The following is a 7,590-nucleotide window of genomic DNA, read 5'->3' as shown; positions in this document are numbered from 1 at the left end:
TTTCTGTTTTTGAAATTGAACAAGACTTCCGTTCATAACAGAGTCTTAAGTTCTCGTTGTGAGTGAGATTACTGGATAGTGAGACTACCAAAACTCACAACAGTTTCTAGGGAAACTGCACATTAACAATATGCACGATAGCTGTAAGAACTGTAGTAAAAAACTGGCGGTTTTTTCCCCACAGTCTGCGATCAAAAAATAATGATGAAATAATTGTAAAGTCAGTTTTCATTTTGTAAATCATGGTCCTGGCTGCACTTTAAATGCGGAGTCGCCATTAAACCGTCAGTTTAAAATGGTCTCTTTAACGGACCGTCTGTAGTTATATTCTTAACACAACAGAATGAAACATGTTAGACTTAGATTAAGTCGTTTCTCATCGGCTCGGAAACTTCGAACCCATGTTCGTGCTCCCTGCATGGGAATGATCTTAGTGGCGGGTAATTAAACGATCCGTCTCAAGTGGTAGGTAACAGTTTTAAGTCCTTTCGCTTCCTGAAACGACCAGACATCATTTGATTTTGAATGTCGATGACATTTCAGAGCGGCAGAATTTTATCCCAGGGAACGCGGTTTGGGCATTTTATGCTGGAACCTTTTTCTTCTCTTTTTTGATAAGAAAAGAAGGCTAATTCTTATGCCAAAAGCTATCGTTCTTTATTTGGTGACAGGAATCGAAATACACTCTGTTTATCAGGGGATAATGCCATTTCTCAGACCGTGTTTTCATCAGGGAACTTTTGCCGAGACATGAAAGCACTCTCGAATAAATCTATATAGTCCGTTTCAAAAGTTAATTTCTCCCCTGGGTGAAAATATCAATTAGCTGCTCTCTACGTAGGTGGATAGAGATCACGTCAATATATATAAATATATAGTCTGACTTACTCCGATAGGCCAACTAGCTATATACCTGGTCGACTAAAAATGTAAAATTCAACTTGAAGAAAAAGTACGAACAATAATATGTCATATGCCAGGAAAGAAATAGTTTTTTACAGGCTGTATATTAATGGTGACTCCAGAAGTCATTTATTTATGTTTTTTTTTTGTGCAGAAAATGGTATATAGTGAAATTTAAAATCTTGTATGTATCTGTGGACTTAACTCTCCCCATTCCAAAATCTACTCAACTTCTGATTGCCTGTTTCGGGGTGGGGTGGTGGGGGGGGGGGGCACTATTTTATCATTCCATTCACGTATGTATATTAATAAAGAAGGTTGGGATATGTGTCCCATTCAGACCATATTCAAAAGCGTTCTGAAATGCTGACGCTAATTCGAGCACTGGTACAACTTACATCATATGAAAAAATACATCCGTCCGGTATTAGTGGAGCCATGGAGAGATTTTGCGATTATTGTTGAAGAAGAGGAACAATTGCTTTCCATTCTTCAATAAATTCAACCTCCCTCGTCTTTCTCTCTCTCCGACCCCACCCCCCCCCCCTCTCCACTTCTCTCTCTCCTCTTTTCATCTTCTTTCTTTTTACCATCCGCACCCACACCCTTCTCAGGCTGTAGATGTTTAGTAACACTATACGTGTGGTCTAGACACACTAACCACGTGATGTCTATAGACATACTTATATATACTTACCAATCCAGTAAAGTAGGAGCGAACTAGAGTTCATTAATCTGGTGAAGTGTTCAACTTAATTAGGCAGTATTTTGCATTTACTAATATGTCAGAGATTTATTAGACTTCATATTAAATGGCACAAGGAAGATAAAGATAGAACTTGTTCAAAACAAAAATGACTTATGAAACAAGGAGTGACGTAAGTAGTCGAATTTCAACATTTATGAATTATTCATGAAGTCTTAAAAAGCGTCTCTTCGGTATATACTGTGAAGAAGATGAACATCTTCAAGCCGCTATATCTGTTCCCACTTCATTAGTTATGCATTTTATACAAACTCTGTCCTTGCATTTTCGATCAAATATTCCCATTTCTATGATTGTTTTATGACATTTTAAACTGAAGAGGTGCTACAAAGCATTCACCTTTTCATAGAAGACGCTACGTCTCTTCAAACATATTTGAATAATTACCAGATATGGAACTCAACCTGTCGAAGCTGGCATATAGTTCTATGACGACTACATATAGTCTTTATTAACGGTGTCTTTCTAAAATATGTAATTAAGAGGCATTGACAACAACAACAACAAAAGGAAGAAAGAACATTTTGTACTGACAATCCAATCACTTAGCAAACATGTTAATTTTACACAACCTCGTTGTGAAAACATTCGCAAGACACTATATGTGATGGCTTGCCAAAAGTTTCAAGCTGGCGGCGTTCCATGACAACTGACAAATCTAGTTAAGAAATGTCACCGTAGATAGTACCTTGACAGGAATCTCCAACAACTTAACTGATCCACTCTCTCAGTTCCAGTCCCCTTACATCGAGAGTGTAACCATGTAAACTATATTGTATGATCATGGCGTTGTTATCACTAGTTCCTTACAAAGGAAAAGATACTACACATGATCCATAGCCAACAGACCGAGAAGCGTTCAAACTTCTGCGCTTGCCGTCACAATTCAGTTTTTTTTTTACAGTCAAGCAGGATAGCACCATGTACGAACGCTCTATACAGCTCCCCGGCACAGCATACTTGAAAAGTTACAATAATCTTCTTAATTTCATATAATCTGATATATGAATAATTCATTGTAAGTCTGTTTGTACATATCATGTTATTTATATGTGTGTGTGTGTGTGTGTGTGTGTGTGTGTGTTTTTTTTTTTTTTTGCTTTAGCTATGTCATTTAACTGTAAGCACATTATCTAGTTACCAGCCGAATTAAGCTGTAACTCTGAATTTTAAATGCAAATGAGATATTATATTATATTATATAATTTGTGAGTGGTCCCTGCAGCTATATCCATAACAATATACTATAGGTATTAATGTTATATGATCATCAGCCCTATTCATCGTCGCATTGAAGTCTAGTTTAACATTCTGTACAAGCTTTGCGCCTCAATATAAGGTTAGGCTATACAAACAGTGAACGTTAAACTATAGAACAAAACGAAAAGGCAGAATTTCTTCTGCTTAATTTTTTTTTTTTTTTTTTTTTGCGTGTTGGCAGCATTTTACATGTAACCCACCAATCATGACTCAATATAACACTGCAATTGATCAAGCTCAGACACTGCAAGATTTTCTTACAAATTCAAGGTTAATGAGAGAACATTTTTAATAATTTGATTAAATTCTTAATATATCGTCGCCCAAACACTTTATATAAGTTTTAATCCCATGCAAGTCACAAATTGGAAAACTTGAAAGAATATATTCGAAAGCCCATTTAATGCCATTGGATTTTTTTTTTAATTCTCTGCAACGAATTATTAACGAGTTGGTAACCTTAGCTTGGATAGGGTTCCGACTTTGTCTAAGAGGATTTGAAATTACCAATATACAATATACACTAGTATTCATATTGAGATGCATCCCGATTTTGAAGTATTAAGAAAATTGAAATGATATTTTAGAAGAAAAAAAAACAATAAACATATTTCTTAATGTGCTTCTATGATATCATACATGTTTCCTTCATGTTTATTTCTGCTGAGAAATGTATCAACTTCAAATGTTGTTATCTGTAAATCGGTACATATAAGAATGATGCAAAGTTCACCAGGATCATTGGAGAATGATCCTCTTTCATCTGTCAAATATATATTTTTCTTCAGGACTTTCTTTCCAAGCAATTTTTAAGGAGGAGGAGTATAAATAGTAGGATGAGGAGGAGGAGGAGGAGGAGGAGGAGGAGGAGGAGGAGGAGGAGGAATAGTTAATTGAGAACAAATTAATAATCTTGTCTTTGAAGCAAGTTTTTATGTTATTTTTTGTTTTGTTTCTATGCTTTTGCTATACTGCTCGTATATACGGCATTGTGCATATTTTCGTCCAGTCCATCTTTCGTGTTTGACTGTTGTGAAATTTTGAAATCTTTCAAAACAAAACCTTGTTTACAGAATTTTCGATATTAACCAAAAGAGATAAGATATAATGTTCCTGCCGTGGGACGACATTAAAGTTAATAGTGTCTATCCTTTATGATCTCTGTACAATCAATGTAAATACTTTATATCTTATAGGTTTTCCTGTTGTAAAGCTTATATCGAAACATGATCCACAGCATGGTTCCTCCTGTTTTGTATAACTTGCTTTGATCTCTTTTACATATTTTTATGATGATGGTGATGACGATAACCATATGAATGCCTAAGGGAGGGTAATAAGGCACTGTGGCAACTACATTACATGTCGGTAACTTATATACTGTAGAGAGTATCAAAAATATCATGTTATAACAAAACACTTTTATGAGGAAAGTCTGCCGGTAAAAAGAATGTCGCGGGGTCATATAAATATATATATATATATATATATATATATATATATATATATATTTATATATATATATATGTGTATATATATATAGATATATATATATATATATGTATTTCAGACTATTAACATATACGTTATTATTCTGGGCATGCCACTAACCACAGTTCAATTTTCTTTTTGGGGTGGGGGAGGCGGTTAGGGGACTGGGAGGCACACATGTTTGCTGATGTCTGTACTGAAGACGGATGTTAGGGTGGTCTTCTCCCGATTGTTGTGTGGGTAAGAGGACGTAGATGCAAAATGGTGCAATCATTTCCATCACTTTAACAAAATCGTGTAGCACACGTTTACTTGTTGACAGTGAATACGACTTTGCGTGCGTATGTTATTATGATGTGCGCCATTTGAAGAAAAGTCTGATTTTGCAATGGGGGTGGGCAAGGGGGGGGGCAGGTGGCTACGGCGTTATTATGAGTAAGTAGAGCATATTGAAACTTCGTCTGAAACAAAGCAAGGCCATGTCTCTAATTACACCATTGTTTAAACATGCATCCTTATTTATGTCTCTTTATTCAGTGAAATACAATATTTATGCTGCATTTTCGGTAATATTTCGGTAGTATAAAAGTTCAAGTGATCTATTCGATGGGTTTCTTATAAACCCATCCAGATGAAGATATCTTTCTCCTGTGTCATTTTGGAGTTTTTCCAGATGCTCGAGTTTGCCGTCAGTTCTATTTAGTGCTCTTTTTTCTTTCATTGTCTGTAGAATTTTGACAGCAATGTTTCCTGCAGAGGCTTTTAACGCGATTGATTCTCTGGTTCTCATTTTCAAGCAAACAGTTCGGCATACGGTGTCTGGTTTCTAGTTTCTAAATATTCTCCGCTCTTTGCTTCCGTTTTCTACCTTTTATTTTACTTTGTTTTGTATTTGTTACTGTGTTTGTTTTTTTTTTTTTGGGGGGGGGGGGGTGTTATCATATAGTTGTAGCTAGGACTGTGTTTCCCGGCGAGTCCGGACTAGGGCTCGAGTCCATTTTTTTATTTGAGGGAAAGGATTATTCATCCCTCCGTCTCCGTCCCATCATTTGGTAAAGAAGTAACAAGAAGAAGAAAAAGCAAGAAAAGATGCATTCCACACAAATTTCAGAGTAATTCCTCTTTCTAACATGTATACGCCTATCTTTGCATTTGAAAATAGCTACACAGAAAATAAATTAAAGCTATCTGGAAAAGCTGTAGATTCTGGGAAATTTTCTCCCTGGACTCCCCCTCCCCTCTTTCCCCTTGTAGGGCTCTGAGATACATTCTTAAGAAGTTCTTCTTATGACAGGGATATTTATTCTTATTGTTCTTGATATTCGCTACAAGAGAACAAGACATATCTTAAATTCTGCAGTTTCTGAGGGTTTGGCCCATTTGGAGCCCACCATTGCTCTGAGATATATTCCAAAGAAATTTCAGAATAATTCTTCGTACTATCATATAGGTTGCACTGCAAGGTATTACTAGAGTGCAGTAAGTCATAAATGGTACTTAAAACTGTAAATGTATTGTACACCCTGAAACATGCAACCTATAGCACCATTATGCATCTAAGAACCGTCCATTCTACCAGAACATTTTGCTCCCCTTGGCCCTCTCCTCCACGACCATACAACTTATCCCTGTCCCCACCCCCATCCCACAACTAAAATATCAGTGTGCCCCATGATGACTTACTCGTTAGTGCATTACAGACATACAAAAACGCACTTGATCGAATATTGCACCCGACTCGGAAAATGATCTGAAGGAACTAGGGCATAGCTTCTAAAGAAAAAGCCATATTCATTGAAAGTGCAAAGAGCATCCGGGAAAGATAGTCCATAAAGGGACATATATATAGATATATCTCCACTCGGCTAGCATTAGCGAGGAAACCAAATAGTCAGTTATACTGCTCGGGTTATCACGATGTAATCGTAAAAAGCCTCTTACTTTGATTGGCTCAAAATCAGCTAATACAAGATTTGAATTTGTTTGCTATTTTTGTCATAGCGGCTTTCATTAACAATCTCTTACGTCATACTGATATTTAATCTTTTTTTTTTTACTTCTGCTTTATGTTATTACTTTTTCTGAAATACTGAGAAACACATGGCCAGGTACAAGACTTTGAAATGTAGCCTGAAGACAGCTTTCAAGGACTGCGCACATTCGAATCACTTCTGGATTTAAATTCAAAGTTCAAATAAATGTTGAGGTCTTCTTTGTTTTTTTCTTTTTTGGATATATATATATATAAAGATATATATATATATATAAAGATATATATATATATAAAGATATATATATATAAAGATATATATATATATATTTATATATATTTTATATATATATATATTATATCTCACCCAGAGAACTAATGCATTGTGTAATAAATGCATTGTGTAATGACGTTATTATATTGTTACATGAACTCGATCTTGATATTGTGTTGCTTATCCTGGGTAATTTACAATCCCCTCCGCTGGCAGTCGAACGTGTTGTGTGAACACATAGACTACATGGGGTGGTTCTTAGACCCTTCCAAATATTATAAACGTAACAGATGGGTCTAGAAGAAAACCAACGTGGTTTATGTGACATATATTTCAATTTCTGAAGCTAGCCTATTTGCATTTAAGTACAGAATTATCAATGCCCTTAGACGTCCTACCAACAACAACAAAAGTACACCAATGATTACGTTTCTGTAGATTTGAAATTAATGAATATTCATATCTATTTATTCTTTATTTTGTGCCTTGTTCTGACAGGGAACAGGTTTGCTGAAATTATCTAAACGCCGGCGACTTTGTGTGTATCCAGGGAGGTATTATACACGGCGCGGTTAGTTTTTCTTTAGTTTAATTTAAAGAATCAAGTGATATAACTTACAAAATGTTACATTAGTTCAATTAAAGAACATTAGTTAATGTCGACTTGGAAACGTGTTATACTCATATTAAGCTTAACATTATAGACTTGAAGCATCAACGAATATCAACATGAATACAGATAAGCCCATCTTATGGAGACTGCAGCAAACGTTGCCTGTTTTTTACCAGTGTGATAATCTAGTTCTGAAAGGAGGGAACAGTTTTGTGATCAACAAGGAACTTGTTCGAATTGACTTCAACATTGAGATTACTGCAAGCGAATGTCTGGGAAACCGTATATTATAA

The sequence above is a fragment of the Apostichopus japonicus genome, chromosome 18 (genome assembly GCF_037975245.1).
Source record: "Apostichopus japonicus isolate 1M-3 chromosome 18, ASM3797524v1, whole genome shotgun sequence".
Taxonomy (NCBI): Eukaryota; Metazoa; Echinodermata; class Holothuroidea; order Aspidochirotida; family Stichopodidae; genus Apostichopus; species Apostichopus japonicus.
Note: the sequence above shows the minus strand (reverse complement) of the source record.